This window comes from Pinus tabuliformis, chromosome X, assembly GCF_031772625.1.
Source record: "Pinus tabuliformis cultivar Carrire ecotype Pingquan chromosome X, CPIR1, whole genome shotgun sequence".
NCBI classification, from domain to species: domain Eukaryota; kingdom Viridiplantae; phylum Streptophyta; class Pinopsida; order Pinales; family Pinaceae; genus Pinus; species Pinus tabuliformis.
The window spans coordinates 112,686,719-112,711,914 of record NC_142308.1 but is presented as its reverse complement, the minus strand read 5'-3'; the positions used below and the strand labels follow the sequence as shown (position 1 = coordinate 112,711,914).

The following is a 25,196-nucleotide window of genomic DNA, read 5'->3' as shown; positions in this document are numbered from 1 at the left end:
CAATCGGCTTGCCCGTATGGTTCTTCTCGACCTCTGTCGTTCAGAACACCGTGATTCCTGAACAATCAAGTCAGCAACTAAACGATACCAAAGTTACCCCCCAACCTTCTACTTCGTCCAGTTCTCCCTCTCCTCCTTCCTCTTCGCTTGATGAAGCTGGTAAAGCCAAAAATCAAGTAACTGAGAAGAAGAAGAAGAAGGAGCCAAATGCAAAAAGGGGCAACCAGGCATCGTCTGACAAAAATCCATACACTGCACCATCCAGGCCTAAATCGCCATGTGTCATTTGCAAAGTAGACCACTATCATCAAGATTGTCCTTGCATCCCTCGGATCTTAAGGGACTGGTCCCCTCATTTGCACAATCCAGTGTCATCAACCTCTGATGATCATGTTGAAAATACACCATCAACTGGTGAAGTGAAGACCCTTGACAAAAAGGAAAATGTAAATTTCCTTGTAAACTGTGTGAGGGCGATCACGCCGTCCACCGTTGTCCCTTCTTAGACGAGGCTAAAAGAGTTTTGGAAAACCGTCTGGTTTCACCGTTACGACTTCCTCCTGGATATAAGAAGCTCTTGCCGAGTCCGTCACTAGTTGAAAATCCGGCCGACACGCCGTTGTGGTCGGCCGAAGCATCTATCATTGAAGATAAACCATCTGAATCCATACCAGACGAAAGTCAAAAGGTCGAGGTGGCAGTTGACTCGGTCTTGCCTTCGGAGGTTCCATCTTCAAATGATACAGTCACCGAAGAGAACAAGAACGACACCATCCAAATTCTCTTCGTAAGCACAGACTCCGATGAACATGGGGGCAGTCTACTTGTTCCTTTACTGCAGGAAGGAAGTTCATCAGAGTCATATCTGGCCGTCTACTCGGTCCCACCACCAAGCAACCTAGTTGTTTCTTTCGATTGGAATCTACTAGGCAGACCCTGTTTACTGGCTAATGTACCATTTCAAATCATTGCTCAAATATATAGAATGGTCATGGCTGGTACCATCATAGATGAAGGGGCTTCTGTGAGTATCCTTTCCTCAATTGCTTGGAAAGCGCTTGGTTCGCCATCGCTTTTTCCTGAAACAAGAAATCTAATAGGCTTTGACAAAGGAACCAGTCGACTGTTAGGGATCCTTCCCAATGTGCCGATAACATTGAGAAGGAAAACCATTCACATGAACATAATGGTAGTCCAAGGACCCCTGGATTATAATCTACTCCTTGGACACGACTATATTTATTGCATGGGAGCCATTGTCTCCTCACTCTTTAGAGTAATGTGTTTTCTGCATGAAGGAAGAGTGGTCAAGCTCGTAGACCAGCTTTCATTTCCCGGTTCACACATAGCAAATAGTCAAATACCATCCCTGAATGGTCTTTTCACACAAGGAATGTCTCATTAATCCCCATTCCGTCCTCCAGATGAGTGCGAGTGATTCGGAGGACATGACTGAAACCCAGGGGGCATGCACCCTGGCCTGTTTCGACAGGAAAACCTTAGGTATAGAGTAGGTTTCCGCGAAGGATATATGGCTAGCTGACACACCCGTCCATTTAGGAAAATGGGGTTAGACCGGAATAAGATACCTCTGTTAAAAGGTAGGCCTTTCCCGATAAAACAAATGTTTTGTCTGCAAATTGAGGGGTAACCTGGAAACTCTACTTCACTATACCTGGGGGCATGTAAACCTTTTGGCATGCAAGCGAAGATCGACCATTTATTTTTTAAATTTATAGGTCCTCTAACGCTTTAAACTCATAGGATTGGTCGTTTCCTAACTTGCACAAAGAAAGGATGCGGGGCAAAGCTTTGAAAAAATTCCATTTTAAATGAGGCATCCTTCTTATACGACTGGATTGAGCAATTTTAACGCAAAATTCAAGCTCGTTAAAAAATAAACATAAGCAATGAGCAAATATTCCCCCAGAGTTTAAGCTCATTAAAAAATGAACAAATTTCCGGTAAATAACCATCATGAATGTATTATTATCAGCCTTTGAAGCCTTGGTCGTGTTCTCATCATCACCTCCACTCTGTTTTGGCCGATCATTCACCTCCATTTGATTGTTTACGCTTTTTGAGGAACAGCTGCGAAGAGTGATCCTGTTAGCCATCCTTGCGACACTGCCATGATTGGAAAATTCCAAACCTTACCTGGAATTAGCTGCTACCCAAATTTATCACGCGTTCCTCAAAAAACGAGTCTCCTTTAAGCTCTTTTCAACTGGCTCGTAATTTATGAAAATGTTGTCGAGCGATTGGCCTCTCCAGCTCGTTAAAGGGACTGGAAGTGCTATCCCTCCTTTAGATTTTAATCTTTTTGGACCTGAGGGATTATTACACAAAAGATCGAGCGCTTGTTTTGTTCGGCTTGTTAAAAATACCAAAAAATCATCCCTTTTGTATTGTTTTATACTTTTTTAGACATAAGGGATTATATGACCAAAAAGGATTGTTGGAGTTTTCTTTACGTCCCTTTTTCAGACTCTCTAAAATTGAAAAGGACCGAGTTATCCTTGTCGTTAAACTCGTTAAAACCAAATAGCGACAAACTTGTCCATACAGACAAGAACGAGTTTCACTACCACTAGGCTCGTTAAAACATAGCAATGGGTTTGCCCGAAGGGAAGATTATAGAACAAGCATATGTTATCCTCCTCAAGCTTGACAAAAATAAAGAGGTACTGGTCAGCAATGATTGGGGAAAAATTGGGAAGAAAACTTGAAGAAACTTTATTGGTAGCAAGTCGCTCTTGAACATGACAATTTCACTCCGCATCCGAGTCGGGTTGGGTTGTTCCGTTCACTGGTCATATCACCATTGGTCCATCACACCATCCATATTTGGGGTTAATGCTACCAATCCATCATGTCAGTGTCGCCGATATGTTCAAGAGAAGTCGCTCAGAGAATTCACCTGTGTCTCATCCACTGCAATGCATTTACGCTCCATTCTTTCATGACCGCCACCCTGAATCTTATGTCGTCAGATCATTTTCACCTCCATCAAAACCATTTGCTCCATTATGTGTCATTGATGTGGGATTCACTAAGGCCCTCCTATGACGAATCGCTTCTTGTCAACATCAGCTCATTATCCGAGAAGTCGATCTAGGAACAACCCTCTCAGTACTTTGAAGCTTGCATGCCTCAATGGCAAGTTTCTCACTTCTGGCGATAGGTTTATATCAATGGCCTTCGACCGAAAGATTTTGCATGGTGTTCGACGGCAAGTCCCTTATTCACACCACGTGAATTGTACTGTAGTACCTTGAGGGTCATTATCATTATCAGTGATTCCTCTCGCGCCTGTTAACAGCTTACATCATTGGCTGGTAATCAGGCGATGTCTTTCCATGTTCGACTCCAAAACATCTCTCACATGGATCAACTTGTACTTTGAGTGAAGATCGAACGAGATTGAAGACCCCGGATCTAGTTTCATCCATCCGGGCTATGATATATATTCAGGAAAATAAGGACATCAAATGTGCATCATTGCTGCACAGATAATCATCCAATCCAAGGGATGATGGCTCTACCAGAATCATCAGTCTGCACACAGACGATTGTCTGTGTTATGTACACGAAAATGAATTTATAAAGCTGAGCATGGGAATGCCCACCTCAGCTAGATCATGAAAATGTTATGAAGGTAATGTGTTGTATTGTATCTTATTACAGGTTTCCTTCCAGCTTGAAAAAACTTTGGATCCTCATGATAAAGCATTTCACCCGACATCAAAAAAGATTAACAACCTCATGCTTTAGGGGGCAACTGTTATAGACATTTTTGGGAACTGCAACCCCGATCATAAATGTCCATAAACCAAGGGCTCTTAAGTCCCTAAAAGTGTTGTTCCAACCCCTAAAAGAACAAGGTCAACTGATTACAGCATCTCCCAAAAGTTCTCCATGAAAAACTACTCAGAACTGGTCAAAACTGGACCGTCTCACTTGCTCCATGGTCAAAGTGCGCTGCATCCCATCTAAATACACACGGGAGGTGTGATGCATCTTGAAAAGCCCTTCTATGGGGTGCGATGGGCAAGAGTGGACAAATGGCAGGGTCAATCTGCAAGGTGGAGGATCATGGAATCTTCCAGAAACTTCTCCTGTGACACTTGCCTCTCTGCATTCGCCCAGGGATGAGTAAGAGATCATCAATCTCCAAGTGGAATCAAGAACTATCAAAGAGAGGACACTAATCAAATCTCAAAAGCTGACTCACCGCCCTTGCAAACATCTATATATGGATCCCTCATCCCAGAGATCCGAAGGCTGGAATTTTGTATCTTGTAAGGAAGTGCTGCTGGTTTCTTGGTGTAACATCATAGTGTTGGGTGATCTAAGCTTTTCATGAGGTGAAGAAGGGCTTTCTTGCTGAGAGGATGACGCTGGGTCAGAACAATTGGTTGCAATCCTCTTTGCTATTCTTGATTATTAATAAAGCTATTCAAGTTTTCCTCCACATTCTTGTATGATTGATGATATATGCATTTGTGTGGTCAATATATATCTGGTCCTATATTGTTTATGATAGTAGATCTCTGTTCTTGGATAGTGTTATGCTGCTTTGATTCTATAGGTGCTCTTTGAAGTTGGGTAGACTAGGAAGCGAGTGGCAAAGATCTATCAGAAGGGAGAGGAATCAAGTAAGGAACCAAGTGCAAGACAGAGGTTGGTCTCCTTCTTTCTTCTCTTATCTACTTCTCATAAAGGAAAATGAAAGTGGTTTTAGTTTGTTTGGTTCTAAGGTAGCTACCAGCCTTAGTGGGACTAGCAGCTCTGCATAGACACTAGATTTCCTGATAACAGTAGAACAACTTCAGATGAAGTCGAGATCGAAGGATTAGGTTGATCAGTGGCCTGATTATTTGACGACGATGGATTTACATAATCTTTGTTTCTTGTTGATACCAAAACTTTGGTTTGTGGCTTTATGATGGATAATATGAGTACTTGGGATGTGGAAGCATGGTCTGTTACAACCAAATGTGTCTCCGGTATTGGAAACAGATATGTCAACACTGTCGATGTGTTTGAAGTCTTTAAAAGTTTAAAGACCTCAGAGCGATGTGGAAAATATCTTTTATAATGCTCGTCATTACATATCAACATGGATAACGAGGTTTCCTTGCCGAAGTAGAGGAATCAAATGATTTCTCTGGAGGGGAATTTTCTTCTTTCTTTTTGTTTTTCCCCTTTTTCTTGCCTGGTGGTTGCTTTGGATTTTTTCCTTTGTCAGATGACACGACATTAATCTCGGAGGCAAGAATATTTTTTGATGCATTGGTATTTTGATTGGAAATAGCAAGAGTTTGACCAGATGGTCTTCCTATTGACTGTGTGCTTGAAGAACCGATCACACCATCGCCGGCATGAGAGTCCTTACTCGATTGTGAAGGAGGTGGAATAGAGAAAGCTAGTCGAGTTGCATTGGAAATTTTATCATAAAGCATGTCGGATTGTGTGTAAATCAAATCCAAGTATTGGGCACAAGCAATGACTTTCTCTTCTGTGACAACTCCACCTTTTTCCACATCCTCGGTGATTGATGGCAACAAGGATTTTATGAACCACTCAGCTAAAAGATTATCGAGAACATATGTCTTAACCATACAATGATGACACTGCCACTCATGCATATGATCTGATATATGGGTAGCAGTAGTGTGTTTAAAGTTGGTTAGGAGTTTCATTTCAGTATCGCATCTAATAGGTAACTAGAAGTGGGTCAAAAAAGTAGTGGCTAAAGTGGTGAAGTTATCGAAAGAAGCTCTTGGTAATTCAATGTACCATTTAGTAGCTGGACCAGTAAGTGTTCTTTGGAAAAGACGAAGTCTGACTGAATCGTCATTTAAGGAGTTAGATGAACACCACAAATGAAAGGTCATAACATGATTGGATGGGTCTTCTCCAGGATTTCCATTAAACTTCTGAATGTCAAATGGTAACTTATGAGAAATTACTAGCCACCAAGGTGCATATAAGATTGGATCATTAGTGAGCCGATTTAAATCTGGTAATTCTAAAGTTGCTACAAATGGCAACTGTCGATTCAAGTTAGGTTGAGCATACCCAAGATATGATAGAATTGCCTGGGCAATAGTACTTTGCATACTGACATAGGGTGTCTGTATTTGGTAACCTTAGTATGGTTGTTAAACAAAACCAGTATAAGGTGGTTGTTGATAACCAGGTTGAATATTTGGTTGTCCATAACTTGCAAAGCCTTGTTGACCAAGAACTTGGTAAGCTTGAGATTGACCAAAACCAAGTTGAGCCTGTGAAACAAGTCCAAACTAGGGTTGGAACTACTAGAATTGGGGTTGTTGAAATTGAGGCTGCCACGATTGTTGAATCAACTTTTCTCGTTGTTGGTACAATTATTGTGGATTCAATGGTTGTTGGTGTCTAGCAATGAAAGGTTGGCCAGGTTGTGAATAAACTATACTAGTGTAAGCATGGGTCAGTCCAGATAAGGGTACACTAACCTGAGGTTGTTGTTGAACTCCAAAACCAAGTAGTTGTTGTACAACAACTTGAGGAATTTGAACTTCTTGACTTGAAACTTATGATTGCGAAGTAGAATGACTAGGTTGAATAGGTTGAGATACAACAGTTTGAACTTGTGACTGTGGTACATTAGTAACAACAGGTGTAGTAGGAATAGTTGACATAGTTTGCATTGGTTGTGTTGGATACACAAGCCTTGGTTGAACTAGCATTATTGGTTGCCATTGACAAACTCTAATCCAGGTTGACCTGAATACTGTGGGATATTACCATATGGTAGTCCCCCGGAATAAGGAGGATACGGTGAATAAGCATATTGCTATCCATATAGTGGTCATACAATATTTAATGGATACATGGGTCTTTGTTGACCAGATTGCCCAACTTGATACTAATATGTAGGATCAAACTGTTGAGTGCCCATTAGAGAAGAACCAAGTAAAATTCCAGTTGAGGACATGGGTGATGACCATGGTGTAGAAGCAACCCCTGAGTGGGTTCCAGATAATGATTGGTAACCAATCGGGATGTACGATTCACCATACAGGTGCAACTCAGGTGTGGTAGAAAACATCAAAGAAGTTACAACAAAAGATTTTGCTACAACTACATCAAATGATACAGTTTGGGATGTTGACGGTTGTTTAGCCATAGCTAATTGACCCAAAAGTTGTCCTAAAGATTCGATGAGTACTTGAAAGAAGCAGAATCAAATGAAGCAAAGAAACCAGGAGTATTAGGGTAAATATAAAGCCCAGTTCTGAAGTGAAACATGGTTCCGGGTGTGGAATATTCTTCCAATTCCTCCTCTATGGCAATCAAACCTGGTGGAAGAACTTCACCATCAGGTCCATAAAATATTTCTGGTGTTGATGAAGTTGAAGTTTCAATAGTTACTGATGTCTGAGGGGTAACCAGTTGATCGTCTTCTGGTAAAGTAACAACTTTTGAATGTTCAAATTCAAAGTCCAGATGTTCGGGTAAATGAACAACAGTTTCAGTAAGAGGTTCCTGAACAACTTCAGGTTCAGATGTAACTTCTATTTGAACTGGGATAGATTCTGGATTAACTTCTGGTTGAACTGATTCAAGTTCAGAAGTACTTTCTTGTTGAGAAATTTCAAGTTGAGGATCAACTTGTGGTTGAACAACTTTTGTTACTATTTCACTAGGATCAATGCTAATGTCCTCAGGGAATTGTGAAACTTCCTCTTTAGGAACAGATGTACCAGAAATGGTTGGAGTAACTAGAGTCTCTATACTTACCGAAATAAATGATTCAGGTAACTCAGATGAATAACTAGGAGTTCTTGATGTACTAGACTTAGTTAAGCGAGACCGTCTTGCCCGAATTGGTGTTGCTTCTGGAGGCAAAGGCAGTATGCTCGTTGTTCTTCGCAAATGATGGGGTATGGGTTGATGTTCCTCCACAATTTCTGATTAATTTTATTATCAAAAAAGAAATAAACAAAAAGGGGTATACTATGCAAAAAGTTTACCAAGCAACTGTGAACTACAAAATACCTCCTGGTGAACCAAGAAGTATGAGCAGGCAATCTCCCTAAATGCTATGTTCAGTGGATCATACTTTACAAGGTGGCCGACTCAGTTACTTAAGGATAAATAGCAACCTAGAGTTTTCCACCCATATATAACTGAAGGTACGTGGAGGCCCAATCTGTATAAGCATTGTATAATTCAAAACCGCACAGTGAAAGCATTCCCATATACTTTACGTACTGTAACACCACCCTATATACCCAAAGGTACATGGACGAGCTACGATATACTCACGTATGTGGAATGAGGTATCACAATCGACATGTATTACAGACAAGTTAGCGACAACTGCTTTGTTTTATGACACCGGAACATATCTCTAGCCTAGAACCACTAAATGTTTGCGTTAATGACAATGCTCCATTAGGTAAATTGATGTTTATTTTAAGTTGATCTTGCTTAGGAATTTGCCTTTCAAGTTCACCACGTGATGTATTATGAAATTCCTAGGAATGCAACTATCATGATAAGCATTCTTTCCATTCAATTTAACGATGAAAATCCTAGCTACTTAGGGATCGAGCAATCAGATTTCTTTTGATCAAAAAGCAAAGAGCACAATCTAAATACAAATTCCCTACACTATTCGTTATCAGCACACACAAACTTTTTCAATGCAACTTGCATGTATTTCTTTTCAATTTCCCTTAGTGTGAATGAAAAAAAAGGAAAACTAATGCACAATCAATCAATAAACTCTTTTCATAAAAATGACGATTTTATGACAATTTCTTTTCAAGGAAAGGAAGACTTTACAACACTTTAAATTTCAAAGAAATGAGGAATTACGACACTTTCAACAAAAAGACTAAACATTTGCACATATCAATTAATTGATCTTTCATGAATGAAGATTTGACGACATTTCAATTTTCGAAGGAAAAGACGGTTTAACGACACTTTCTTTTGCTAAAGATCAATCGATCAAAAACTAACTTTCGACTATAGATTGAAAATGACAAAGTAAATACATAAGAAACACTTATCAATCCTAGTCTAAGTAGGGCCAAGTAAGGAGATGAAACACTATTTTTAGAGACAAGACATCGTTGACATTCAACAAATATTTCAAACAGGAGAAAATTGGCTCAAAAACTTCAGTTCCTAGATGGGAAACTGACCCTCAAGGGATCAATGTAGGCAGCAGTGAGAGACAGTGTGCTGAAGCACACTGGATCTATGCGGGAAGTGCATTGCAGTGCACTGTGTCCTTCATTGGGTTGTGTTGGTGACAGTAAGCAATTTTGAAGGCAATTTGGCACAGTTTTAACTCAATTTTCAATGAAAGAAGACTGAAATTCAATCAACGACCACAAGTACAGTATGTAGAAATGTCTTAAGAGGCTGATAAGCTACTAAGATGGATGATCGCTCCCTAGTGGAGTCGCCAATTTGTTTTGGGAAGTTTTAGTGTCTACGGATAAATGCTTAAACCCCTAGACTAGTAGCTAAGTCTAGAACAACAGTGCAAAGCATTCTCTACTTTTTCTATGACCAATAGATTAAATAAGAGGCAAAGAAGCCTACTTGTAGCTTTCACTTACTCCTTATCTCCCTTGACCAACTATGTCACTCCTCTCCGTACTTAATCCGCTTGAAGAGTACCTGCACATAGACAAAAGACAAAAACCAATCAAAGCATATGATAATGATCTATTGATTAAACATAGCATGGAATCAAGTACATGATACACATATGAAAGCATAAATGAATAACACAAGCATATGGAAAAATATTTGAACACTTTATTAGTAAAAGGAAGAGTTACAACCCAATTTGCTCGATTCAGCATCACTCCTCTAGTTCAATCCCATCCTCTCCTCATAACAAGCAATACATTTTGACATCATTACAATACTTGAAATCAACTCAAGTCTCATATTAACAGCATCTCCCTATAATTCAATAATTTCCAGCCCCTGATCACTTAGATGAGTGGTATTTTTATAGGTGAGTGAAGGAAGGTATGCCATAAATGGTGATAATGAATTCCCTCCCAAAATTAGGATTTAGTTCGATGGAGGAAGGGATAAAAGTATTGATGTTCCTTAACTCCCTACCTCATCCAAATACGAGCTCAAAGGAGTAGATAAACTTGGGAAACTTCTAGATGCATCCAATGGATAAGAATGTTCCCAAACCCCAATGCTATTTCACTCAAATTCACCCAGCGCAGGCCAAAGAGGGCTCACGTGTGCTACATAGCACCCTATCAGTGTATGGTCTGCATTGCAGTGCACCCTAATGAAGGTTTACCTGCGCTGATATTCTTAGAGGTCGTTTCTAGATGATTTTAGTCATGAAACTTCTTGGGAAGCTAGGAATTATGATTGTTGACTTCTTTAGGGCATGTAAAAACTGAATTAGGGTTTGATGGGCCCTAATAGTACTGATCTATAGGTTGGGATTGATGTGCCCAAATGGATCTGTAACACCTAGCCTTCCACAACCTACAAGGTTGACACCACAACAATTGGAAGAAAAAGGAGAAAACAGCCTTTGTTACAATTGTGATAGCAAATACACTAAAGGTCATAAGTGTGCTGAGAAAAAAATATTTTACATTAATTGTAAAGAGGAGGAAGAAAAGGATCAAGAAATTTCAAAAGAAGAGGATATACACCAGGAACCAACCCCAGAGAAAGAATAAATTAATCTGACCATATCTTGTAATGCATTGGCAGGAATTACTACTCCTCAAACTCTCAAGATAGAAGGACATATCAAGAAGAAAAAGGATAACCTCACTTTTGGGCAGAATCGAATGAAACAATAGGAAAATCAACATCGCAGTGAAAGAAGTTTTGATATAGGTGATTTGGTATTTTTATGAATACAACCCTACAAACAAATGTCCCTCAAGCAAGCTAAGAAGGATAATAAATTATCACCAAAGTACTATGGTCCTTACAAGGTGTTGCAAAGGATAGGTACTATGGCATACAAATTGGAGCTTCCTACATCTTCCCAAGTGCCTTGAGTTTTCCATGTTTCATGCTTAAAGAAGGTTAAAGGTGACAAGCTCCCATTTGAACCAATATTGTCAGAACTTGATGAGAAAGGAAAAATCATATTGGAACCTAAAGCAGTCACAGAAGTAAGAACCCAACAGCTACAAAATGGATCAATTTCAGAGTATCTCATCAAGTGGAAGAACTTACCTGTTGAAGATTCCACATGGGAGGACGAGAATTTTATATAGAAACATCCAAAACTACTCAAGCATTGAGGACAAAACTTTTTGAAGGAAAGGGGCATGTTAGGTCCCTATACTACTAGTGTAACCCCTTATTGTTATTAGTGCAACCCCCTTATTATATTTTTGTGCCCATGTAGTCCCCATATTGTTATTATTGTTCCCCATAGAAGCCTGCTATTGTTATTCTTGTTCCCTTACATTATTCTTTTTATGTCGGCTTTGATTATATTATGACCCCTTAGACTCCTATATATAGAAAGGAGGTCTTGTCATTTGTATCAGCTAGGAATTGTTCATTTCACTACAAGAAAAAGGGACATTGGTGAGGGTCGAAAAATGTCACCATAAGCTCATTGGTGATGGTCATAAGTGTCTTTGTCACCAAAAACTGAACGTCGCCAAAGGTAGCATCACCAAAAGTATAGGTGTTGTGGTGACAATCAAGGTCCATCACCAATAATGATTTAGAATGATGGATGATGACCGTCAGGATTTCATATGAGAAATGGTGATGGACCTTAGCCTCCATCACCAAAAATTTGAACGTCACCAAAGGTGGCATCGCCAAAAGTATAGGTGTTGCAGTGACATTCAAGTTCTGTCATGAATAAGGATTATAATAATGGATAGTGACCATCACCATTTCATATGAACAACAACAATTATTGTGATGGAACTTCCATGGTCATCACTATTAATGCATATATATGGCAACATTCGTTGGCCGTCACCATTTCATATTTTGGTGAGGGTCAGAAAAATGTCACCATAAGCTCATTAGTGACAGTCAAAAAAGTCTCCATCACCAAAAATTGAACGTCACTATTGATGCATATATATGGTGGCGTTTTTTGATCATCACCATTTCATATTTAGGTGAGGGTCGAAAAATGTCACCATAAACTCAGTAGTGATGGTCAAAAGAGCCTCCATCACCAAAAACTAATAGTCATGATTCCATATAAATATCAGAGCACGATGGAATTGAACAACCAACCTCCTGTTTGTAAAGCAGGTGCTCTTCCATTGAGCTAGCACCCTTTAAATAATTAGACTTTAAAAATTCGACCTTGAAACTTTATAAATTGTACATTCTACAACTTTCGATAAATTACAAAAATTTGTAATGCCTTGAAAATATTTTACTAGACAAATAAAATAGTATCCAAGTTGCAAGTCCCTACCTAATGGTTATGGAAGTTATGAAAAGTGGGTGAAGGGAAAAATAGTTGTGTATCAAATAGTCAATATGTTTAGTTGAATACTCAATTAGAAGTGAAACTTTTAAGACATTTATAGCCTATAAATAACCTATAATTATCAAACCAAAAATCTACAATTACACCAAAGGTTGATTTATCACCTTGTGAATCATGTAAATCTATTGTGACAACATAAAAATCAGCATCTAAAAGATTGATTTGCTTGCCAAAAAGTAAAAAACAGTGAGTATATATGATTCAATTATAAATAATGAGTTGCATGATTGAATCCTACTAGCTATGGATGTTGGGTGCAGGAATTGCACTTAAGGAAGCTCATTCAACACTTAATTGTCAACCCAAGGGTTTCATAAACTTAGAGACGAAGCACAAGAAATGCTAGAATTGGTATGAACTTTTCTTATTCCTAATCCTACTTCTTAAATGAAATGTCACAAAACCAGAAAGAAAACAATCTTAAAGGCAATCGACACCAAATCAATTCTAGTGTTGGAATGTAAAAGAATAATTTGCGAGGAAATCAAGTAAAGGAACTTTCACACAACTCGAAGCAATATTAAATGCTAAAATGAAATATTATTTTTATCTTCAGTATATATGGCTAACAGCTTAACAAGTGGGCTCTTGCAAAGATTTGTTTCCCAATTGATCTTCCTTCTACACCAAGCAACCTGTTCTTGTACTATTGCAACCTTATTGCACTAGTGCAGGTATAGTACTTATGTGAAAAAAAGTATATTTTACCTTCTTTACTGAAGACTTGTGTATTTGTGGAGGTGCTCTAAGCCTCAAGGATTAGAGCACTATGTTCCTATGACAAGAGACCATCGCTTGCATCGAGACAGAGCTTCCTTCACCAAAGTTTCCAATTTACTTTTGAAAGAATTAAAAGACGTGTTGAAAAGAATTGCAATTGCAAGCTAGATTCTAAGATAAATTACACGTGAAAAAGAATGCTTTAATTAACTGAACTTTTCAATAAAAGTAAACTTCATAAATAAATAAATAAATAATCGGAATAATCAAAGTAGTAGTCAAAGTAATTTGCATGCATCAAACTAACTTTCGGCAATTCACTTATAACGTTTATGTTCCTTTTTCTTAAGTCATAAAATGCAAGTGTAAAGCATGGTGTTTGTAATAACGTCCTTCCTTAATTCACATAAACATTATTATATCCTTCAGAAGTATAACTCTTAACATTAAGAATGATTACTTGAATTAACAATGCTTTTTCTTGCAGGAATAAATCAAATTATGAAAAGGAACGTAACACTTCCTGCGAATTAAATGAATAAACCGGATTGCAAGAAACTACATGCACTGGTACAGGAAGGATATTTCTGCACGACCCGAGTGGAAGCAAACTAAGACAAAAATTGTAGGAAAATAATTGCAAGAAGGAAATTGCAAGAAAATAATTGCAGGAAAGAAATTGCAAGAAAGTAATTGCATGAAAGGAATTGCAAGAGAGACATAAACTTAATTAAACTTCCAAACTTCTGATCCGTTCACGCTTGACTATGAAATGAATTTAACTCAGAACTTCAGAGATAAACATAAGAACAATCCAAGGCACGCAACTGCAAATGAATAAATGTTCACACAAAACTTTTAAATGGCGAAAGCACAAGGGTAAACGAGACGGGCTGGCTGGGTCCTAGCCAACCAGCTCGTTTCTCGTTTAGGAAATGAAATGGTTAAGCACTTAATCACGCATGAAATAAAAATTAGACACAACGTGAAGAAAACATGGTGCTTTCCTTGTATTCAACTTGATCAACAAATATACATGATGATGCGAGTCCAGCCCAGAACCGAGGGTGATACAAAATTACAAAGTAAACGAAATTAAAAACTCAAAGATCATTAGCTTGGCTCTACCTACGGTATACATTATATATAGTCTCTCGGCCTTAGCCAACTAATTACAGTCATTTCCTATTCAAGCCTTTTGGCCGAACAAACTAACAAACAACATTGCGAAACCAACTAATGGTTATAATGAAGCACGAACTTTGTTGGTCGTAGACCATATTCTTGGAAAGTATCCCTAACTATACGCTACCAATATCCAACCTTAGATAGTCTGCAACCGAACTAGGATTCGTGGATCAAAAATGCTCGTGCAGAAGGATTCAAACTATCACGGAGATAACTGAGCAACATCGTTGGCGGTGCAGGAATCTGCCTGCACTGATCACGCTAAATAATAATTAACACTTAGTTCTTCAATTACTTTTAGGAAAGTTAAACATAGGTTACAAGAGATACTAAAAGGTATGAAATCTATGTAAAGTAATTAATAAAGCACTTAATAAATCTTAATTATGAAATACGAAGTATATGTAGGAATAGATTATTATCTTGGACTACTACAGGAATGAGAGGATTAAATAGAGATAAAACAAAGGTTAAGGCTTATGGGAATATGGTAAAAATTGAGTAATTTGGGACACCAACAATGGGTTCTAGAAAACTAATTGGGATTCTTCTCATTATTAATTAATTCAAGACATCAACATACAACGATCAGTAACAATGATCCTGAAATGTAAATAGTAAATAGATGTTAAAATTGTAAGCACAAAGTTTGGCTAATATCCGTTACAACAACAAAATATCCAAGGGGCATTCAAACACTTCTAAATCCACACCAAACATGAGTATCCAAAGATTCAATTGTATGGATACAAAGAAAGCACTCTCTACCTCTCAGCGAAAACTATGTTCTCCCACAAGTACTTCAACTAGAAAAGGGGTGTGATGACAAGAACTTCAAAGAAAAAAGAAATACACAATACAAAAATACACATCATCTGCCCTCTACCTTTATAAAATAGATCTATGGGAATAACAAAAAGATCCATAGAGAATAGGACTAGCAATTGCCCTTAAAGGTGCAAAGATACACAAAAGGAATAGAATATGTGTATGCCCAGTCCAAGCCTGCAAAGAGACACCTTTAATGTAGTTATGTTTCTTTGTCTCCATGTAGATAAAAGGAGGTTAAATTCTCTTGAGAAAACTTTGCAAAGTCTTCCATTGGCATGCTTTTATTCTTTGCTAACAAGAGGATATGCTCTGGTTTAGGAAATTCATGTTTCTCAAAATGTTTTGGATGATCTAATAGTTCCATTGAAAAAATGTAAAGAGCCTATCCATAATGCTAAAGGTAAAATTTGTCCTAATTTGTTTATTGGCCAAAAACAAAATTCAAGTTCAACCCAAGTTGCATACTGGCCAAAAAAAAATCTTGCATTAGTTAATGAGGGAAATCAATTCTTTTGACAACTAAACCATATGTGATGTCTCAGACTGATCAATGGTTCATTTCATGATCTATTATGTTCATTGCATAAGGTCAATGACTGCACCATCTTAGTTTCTGTATTTATTGCTTGTTAAAGACATGTCTCAATCTCATCATGAAAGATGCCCAACCCAAGCCTGTAGAGAGACGCCTTTGATGTAATTACATTGCTTTGTCTCCATGTAGCTAAAAAGAGGTTAAATTCTCTTTAGAAAACTTTTCAAGGTCTTCCATTGGCATGCTTCTATTCTTTGCTAATTAGAGGATATGCCCTAGTTCAGGAAATTCATGTTTATCAAATCGTTTTGGATATTCTAATAGTTCCATTGAAAACATGTAAATAGATTATCTATAATGCTAAAGGTAAAGATTGTCCTAAGTTGTTTGTTGGCCTAAAACAAAATTCAAGTTCAACCCAAGTTGCATACCGACCAAAAACATGTTCTGAATAGGTTAATGAGGGAAACAGGTTCTTTTGACAACTAAGCCATTTGTGATCTCTTAGACTAATCAATGGTTTTATTCATGATTTATTATGTTTACTGCATAAGGGAAATGACTGCACCATCTTGTTTTCTGTATTGATTGCTTGTTAAATACATGTCTCAATCTCATCATGAAATATAAGAGGATATCTGATGTTCAACAATTTGTCTACTCTCCACAAACTATAGACGTTTTTTCTCATGCAATAACTACAGTTTAAATATCAACAAAAAACTCAATAGACCAGATTGATTGCTTAGTGAAAGTTTCTAATCGGGACTCTGCATCTTACATGTGCTTGTCACTTTATAAGGGCTATAAATTCCATGGTAGAATGAAATGTTACATCACTACAATGTGCCTTAATAAAAATAGTTAAAATGCAAAATGGCAACCACGACAAAATTCAGGGAAATGCCTATGTATTCCTAGTGTTGAAATGGAGCCAAAATTCTTTGTTGAAGCAAACAGGAGAGCAATAAAGGAGGTAACAGGGGCGATTTCAAGAGGAGGTGAGGACCAGGATGACCTAGGTCATTCTAGAATGAGGAAAAATACTTTTACTTTGCAAAATATGTCCAAGATGAAGCTTGAAAAGTTCTCTTGGGAATTAGGCAAGAAGTTTTCAGAATTTAATGGGACTATGATCAATATATGGAGTACAGTAAATCTTGGAGTTGATGTGTGGGGCATGGAAAAACAACAACAACATCTGAGAGAAAACGTGATTAAATAGAAAAAACAGGTTGAGGAATAAAGAATGCAATTGGATAAGGTACTATAAATGTTTGATGAGATATGAACACAATGAGTTCATTGATTTACAGTGTCAAGGGAGTGAAAGAAAAGTTAGACTGGAGATGAGGCAAAACTCCTTAAACTACTAGAAAAACACCATAGCCTCGACCCAAAGGGTATATTCCCTTAGAGAAGTTTGGGTTTGAGCCAAGAGGTTATGCCTGTAATTTTGGGATTTTGGGGTTAAATTTAACCCAGCTTCCTATTTGGGATTTCTGCAGAAATAAATAAAATTCTTTCTTTTCTCTTTTAAAAAGAAATTTTGTGACAAAATATGCTACTCTACTTGGCTCCTTTTGCAAAAGGACCATGGATGAATAATATTTTAAACCAATTAGATTAGGAGCTTGTAATGAATACATGGTCCTGACTCCTAGCATCTAGGATCTACTAGAGAAAAGATAATCATAATGAACCAATCTATTCACCACAAGAGAAGATGCGCATGACCTAGTGACAAAAAATATCCATCCTCAAAGGGGATTTCTCATACACCAAAGGTGAGAGATCCCAAAGAGAATGGCATTTTTATCGATACATATCCAATGATTGTTACAATAGGTTCACGTATAATTATATTGTCTTCATATCTCTTCATCAAATAGTCACGTCATTGTCTCTCTATTAATATCTATTAAAGAATGTTATTATTATTTATTCAGTTGTGATTATCCTATTCATAATTACCAACATGGTACATAATATCTTGACACAATGTTTTCCCTTATGCTTCTATTTTTTCTTAGCAAGGAAACTATAAAATCTCTAGTCCTCTGACACCATACACTGCTCGTAGCTTCCCATAATGGACATCACATTTCTACTTTCCCTGGTCAGGCATGTGATAAATCTCCAAGGCATAGGACATCAAAATAATGTATAAATTATTTATATCCTAGAATTAAACTTGTCTAACTAATTGTTATACTCAAACTTATCTAGAAGCCTTGTTACATAGGCATCAAAATAACCTTAAGTGATACCCTAATGACAAAGAATTCCCAAACTTATCTTTGTAATAATAGAAAATACCTTTTTACCAGAAAGAAACAACTATCTTATGATTAATGCCTAACTAAACTTTACTTGAAAGGTAGGGCAGTGTATTATTTGTTCCAATTTCCATATCATTATCTGATTAGTTTACAAAAAATAGCTTTTCTAAAGGGGCATGTTAAAGGGAGTTTGTATATCTATTAGGTACAGCAATTAAAATTTAACATAGATCAAACTGTAAAGAGAAGAAAATGGACAAAAAAATTGGTATAAACAAAACTGTGAATGAAAAACTTGTCCTTCCAACCTTCTAATAGTGTACGGTGATATCTAGCATGTAGCCCATGTAGGGAATACTAACATCTTATAAGTTTTGTCAAGTTGATAAAGTTCAAATCTTACGTTTCAAGTATTAGTAATGATTATAAGTCTTATAAATTAATAAAGTTCAACTTATAGGTTTCTAGGTTGCAACATAAGATGCATACTCAGGTTGCTAGTGGCATACACATGCCATCTACAAGTTTCTAATTTGTGAAAAACCTAGATCCATATCATATTCTCTAGGGAAATCTTACCTATAACATACATGAACAAGGCATACTAATTAAGATTTTTAGAGGCACATTTGTATTCACTAATATAAAAAAATAATCATCTCTGCTTTAGACTCACTTCAATGTAGACTTTAGGGACAAAATTTTGGGTTCTCTTATGTATTGTTGTCCTTTCCATATGCAGTAGGAAGTACAGTAAGTGGTTGGATATGAACAATACAAGGCTAACTACCAAAAGAGTTGAAATTTGTAGGCCTAAAACACGAGAAGGTACACGCTAAATAAATTCTAACAAGACACATTAAATATAGATTCAATGTAGAAGCATGAGAAAACACTTATCCTCAACCCATTTTAGCTCTAAGTTCATCCATGTATATGTTGAATATTTTTTTCATAATAACAAAAGTTATTTATAATTTAAAACAAAAGGGAAACAACTACCTAAATGATAATTTCAAATCCTATAAAATCAGTTTCACATTACAAGATATTGGCATTGGCCATCTTACACTATCAACAGAGATAACTTCTAATAAATGTTTGCATACATAAGTGCTTGAATAAACAAGTGAAAAACACCACATGATAACATTACTCAATTAAAAATTAAATCAAGAAACTTTTGAAGCAAATACCTACATTCCCTGTGAGAGATCTACTCCACACTAGTAGTTAAACGTTTTGAACTTCCCCGTCTCGCAATAGGTGGATTGAATAAAGAATATGACCCCTGGATGCAACAACCTTTTTTCCTTTCCAAGTTGAATGGGTAGGTGAAATGGTAGAAGCCACACTTTCAACCTTCTCTGGTGACTTTGCTCTCCTAACTCTTCTTTCCATTTGTTGACTATATCTTGCCTTTATGTTATAGCTCTTCTACAAAGAGGATACAGAAGAGTTGTCTGCATTTTGTTCAAAAATATTACACTCCTTTTCAAGAGAAGATGTAGAACTGGTGGAAATTAGAGATTGATATTCACATTCCTCTTCTAAGTGAATTGCAAACAATTGAACTCTATTTGAGTTCATATCTTCTAATCATTCCATTTCAATGAGTCTATCCCTTCCAATCCTTAATAAGTTAGCATTGGAAGGAAAGTCCTTGAAGTACTCACTTTCTAAAGGAGTTTGTGACCTTCTGATAAAGCAACCACCTCTTTGGAAGCCTTCACAGCTAGTGGCACTAGGTGATTTACCTTGACTTTATTGTCAAATATTATACATCTATTTTCTGTTGCAAAGTATGGGAGTATTGGAAATAAATCCTTCTGCAAATGGAAAACTATCTTACTGCTGGAGATTTACTTAAAGGCATCCTGAACACTAATATCCTCCTACATATATAACTATAAAATACCTTGGTTACTCAGTCAGTTGGAGTTTGAAGAGACTAGAAGTGACTAAACATACCATTTGACTACTTTGACATATGGAGAAGTCAAACTGGTGATGTATGCTAGGAAGTGAAGGAAAAACTTTTCCAAAGGAAATCTCATTGATATGGAGATGAAATATGGTATCTCACACATTCCCAAATATGTTGATCAATCCAACAATTTAGACAAGTGGAACCTCTTGTTCAAAGTTCCTAAAATGCTCATGTTCTGGATATACTATCAAGGAGAATATGTCACTGTTTAGTGGTTCCTTCTTATCCTGCATCCATTCTCCTTGGACTCCATTGCTTTCTCATTTTTCATTAGCATAGATTGCAGTATCCATACGCTATAGCTTGCTAGAATATATACCTTATCTTTCAAACTACTTGGATTTACCTCATGTGTTACAGTCCAATAGTAAATGATATGTTAAACTTATTAAAGTCACTTTGAAACATCCCCACTCATCCAAGTGGGGTGGATCCATGCTTGTCAAAATATTTATTTACAATTATTTTGGAGGAGATACTTAGTTGTGAAATTACTTCCATGGAATTCCTACTTGCACTTTGGGTTTTGTCATGTTAATTTTTTTATGCTCACTCCCTTGGTTGTTGCTTTGTGTGATGATAGATAGAAAGAGTCCTCTTTATAAAATTATAAATTATTGTGTATTTTTCATATGGGATTAAAGTGTCGTGCACACCACCTTATCAAGTGGGGAAGGGATAATATTTCAAGAAGCATCGAGGTTGATATTGAGAGTATAGTATTTTACAAATATTTCCTATGTTTTTTATAATCTAGCATGGAGAAAAAGATGAATTGAAAAAGCTTGATATATCCTCCAATCCTGATAAGGACCTATGTCATTAAAGGGCATGGGTGGGTGCATTTTATGCCCCCCATACCTCTTTAGTTTCTCCTTTTTTCTCCATTACATTCTCTCTAATGTTCCATTATGATATTCTGATTAGTGCTATAGATCCTATTCTTCAAACTTATTTTTTCCAAAGAAAACCTCATGGGGAAGCACCAGGGTGGTTTCCCACATTTTGTGGATGGTACCTAGTGGAAACCTGTCAGCCTATGATTATGGTGTCTGACCTAGTAAGGGCATTGAATGAAGCATAGACTAGAGGCAACCACCCCAGGGGATTGACCTCAAGACCTCATACATGAAGCTCAAGCTACAAAGTGTTGAACCATTGGATCAGACTGGCCAATATCACCACCTTTTTTTTTTCTTCCCAAGGAAAACCTTGTAGAAACCCATGAGTATTTTGTTGTGATCCATGGATAGTAATGGGGTAAACCATTGGCACTGATTATGGTGCTTAACCCTTGGGGAATTGAGAGTTGAACCCCTAACCTCCCAACTCTGAAAGGACCCACATCTGGCTGCAAGACCACTTTAACCTACCCTTGGGACTATGCCAATATCACCACTTATTTCCTAACAGTGCAATTTTCCTATTTGTCGATCCTTTTCAATTTGAGTTGGCCTTCCCTACTCATATTTTGGATTCCATTTCAAGTCCATAAAATGTGTTTCTCCTTGGTTGTATTTATTCCAATTAATATATTGGATTTGTCCTACTTCTTTTTTATCAATACATTACATTTAATATGATGATTAAGGATGTGGCATGATTCTTGGCTAGAAAACCCAAAGTGTGAAATTTTAATTTCTTCTTCACCTATATGATTTTAGAATTGTTGTACAATGTGCAAATGAACATGCATATTCCTTCAGAGGTGGATCTTTTAAGTTGGATGATTGTGAAAAGTTGTGCAATAATATTCCAAGCACTTCTAAACATGGAGAAATCAGTTTACTGGAAGAGGGTACTTTGCTAGTCTGTGTTTCTCAGATTCTTGATGCAAAAGCTCCATTGAATGCTCAGTATTTGGATAGTAATCCTTTTGCACCTGTAAATTCAAATAATGGTGACACTTTTCAGATGCAATATCCATCTAAGTGGTTGTTGGAATTTAAAAATGAAATATTACAGAAACTAGAGAGAGTTGAGTGTGAGTTTGATAGGGTGGAGAAGGAACTTGGATGTTTGAATTCTAAAATTCAAACAAAGAATTGTCATTCTAGATGTGTTGATGTTTCTTTATATTTCTCACAAGAAGCATTCAAAGAAATACATGAAAAAAGAATTCTGGAGGATTTTACTGGAAGTATTAAAGAGTCTTCTTTAGGGTACATAAATAAGGAAGAAAAGGCAACAAACCTATCATGTGGACTATTGGAAGACAAATTACTAGAACAGAAGATTGTGATGTTAACAACATGCTTGTTAATTTGGAAAATGAGGCTGTGGAAATCCAATCAGTAATAGTTGAATATTCAAGTTCACATTCTTCTATCAAAAATAACTCTAGGGAACCTTTTCAATTGAGTTCTAAAGTGGGCAGTTCAATATTGTTTAACTCAATGCCTTTGCCTACAAATTATGCTGGTGGCACTTGGTTATTGTCTTATGAAGTTTCATAGATGTCACTATGGAAACAAAATGTTGTGGTGCATGAAAGAAATAGAAAGCAAATGGAAGAAAATATTGTTGAATGGAAGCGTTTTTTAAACTTCAAGGAGAAAATGCTTTCTCTTAAATTTAGAATTCTCAGGGAATGGTGGGAAGAAGAACAACTTATCTTATCTGCTATGAAAGGCCGTGGAAAGCACCATCAAATTAACACTTTTTTGATAGTGTGCATATGCCATCTTATCAATTCCAATCTTCATTACCTAGTATGTTTTCAATTGAAATACATGAGAAGCAATATTTCTACTGATTTAATTTTTATGTTGGAAAGGTTTGGCACCAAACATTTATTTTCTAATAGAGTAATTATGTGTTTGTCAGTGTATTTATAATATATTCTTTTCCACTATTTGGAAAACCAAAATAGTGTAATGGGGAATATAATTTAAAGTGGAATGGGAAAACAATCACAGTTGAATTTTCTTTCTTTGCATCAATGAAATCCCAAGAGTTCAAAATAGTGCAAAATAATTCACATCAAAAAAAGGATAATTTCAAGGCAGGAAAGCAGTAATTGGGGATCATCACATTGTACTCTCCACACATTGTATCAAAGAGCCTGCTGCATAAAATCCTTAGCATTTATAATAAACCCACAAATGACATGCATGAATATTTGGGGGGAAGGAATTCACACAAAAGAAATTATCCCCATGCTTGTAAAAGTACAACAAGCTTCAAAAAATCTAAATATCATAGTGAAGTGTAATTTCTTTCACAATAAAGGTTTTATTTAGCATCAGTTCAAAAGGTGGTGTTTTAATACAAGGTTCAGCCCACCTTGTCTTATAACCACATAAACAAGGAGTTTCAATTGACATTTCTATAAAAAAAAATTGTAACTCTCTCAGTTGGGCCAAGATGCCTAAGACTTGCTCCATGATTTTATAATCATGATGAAGCCAAAATGCAAGGAAATAAAATAGAGAATTTAGATGTCAAAGTAGGCTTACCAATTGGATATTGTGCATCAAAATAATTTATTTATATATATATATATATATATATATATATATATATATATATATATATATATATATATATATAGATATATATATATATATATATATATATATATATATATATATATATATATATATATCTATATATATATATATATATATAGCCATGTGTTTGGACCCAGGAGAAACAAAACCTTGAAAGAAATGTTACATCACTTTGCAAATTGCATCCTCATCAGCAACTCTAGTCTTCAGACTTTCAAAATAGTGTTTTTACCCTGGTGTCCTAACTTCCATGAAATATCCTCCAAACACAATCAAATTCCTTCATGAGGGCTTCCCTATCCAAATCAAGGGCATAGTGCTAAAACACATCCTTCACCCACCCTAATAGTTATGATGCCCTCTTATAGGCCCTACACCTAAAAAACATTTTAGATAACCCTGTACCACCCTTAATAATAGTACCCATGCTTATTTTTCTAGCATGGATTGCATAATATGTGTGTGTCCAGTGGGAACAAGTATCACATCCCACCCATCAACAAGTATTCACTTCAAAGTCATTTTTTTTGCAAATAACACACATGCAAAGGCTATAAAATCCACTCTTGGTGCTACAAATTTTACAACCACAATCATCCGCAGGAAGCTGACTCTGACATGCTATATTTCTACATTGTTTGTGGGAAAAGATCTCAATGAGGAACATTTGATTGGCAATGATATCTGAATGAAAAAAGACTTGAATCCCTTTCTTTATAGCAACAAATACTTCTAGTTGAACTGTGTGCCCTGGAGATTAGCTCAAGTGTAAGCTCACTCCTACCTTGTACAAGATTTTGCAAAAGAGAAATTCTTTCATGTCGAATAACTCATGTTCCTTCAAGGATCACCCGAATCTCCTCTTTTAGATCTTCCAGAAATTCCTCTAGTTGTTCATGCATTCTCTCTGCAATTACATCAAGCCCTCCCCCTACTACATCTCAAAACAAGATCCGATATGAATTGGCTACTCTATATACCACTGTCTTCTTTGGCCATTCACTTTCTTCCTCCCTCTCAATTTCCTTCTTGTGACAAGAATGTTCTACTACCACCTCCATCCATGTCTGCTTAGTAGGCCATGTTTCCCATGAGCTTTCACTCTCTGAGGGAGACTCACATGCATTGTCAAAATGGGAAATAGGCCCTCGTAGGTCTATTGATCCAGGGACTTCATATGTTGCAAGAGAGGGAGGTATATAGGCCATGGGTCCTAGATGATTTCCGAGGTGGAGTCATTTGTTGTTGTTGAAAAGATGCTCCAGAAGAGGTCCCCATGAAATCAAAGGAATTATCTTTCATTCTCGATGTAGCTGCGGATTTTTCTTGCGCTATAGCAATGTAGCCAGTTGTTTGTTTCATCAAAAGTAGTTGTAAAGTCAAAACCTGCTTAAACCTATGCGTAACACACAAGCCTATTTCCCTCAGTAGCCTCGAATCCCTTGACTTGGCCAAAATTTCTCCAAATATGCAAAACATATATTTGCCGCTATGGACCTCTTCCTGAAAAATTACAATTGCATCATGGTTAGGACAAGTAAGACAACATATATGTTGAACATTTAGAGCTTCAACTATAGCTCGTTAACGTATTTTT

The 25,196-nt window shown here is 36.8% G+C and overlaps 1 pseudogene; it reads right to left on the bottom strand.

Annotated features, from left to right (window-relative positions):
* LOC149138694 (OBERON-like protein pseudogene) overlaps positions 1 to 24,961 on the bottom strand; it is a 65,114-nt pseudogene extending 40,153 nt beyond the window's left edge.
* Between the last annotated feature and the right edge of the window lie 235 nt (positions 24,962 to 25,196).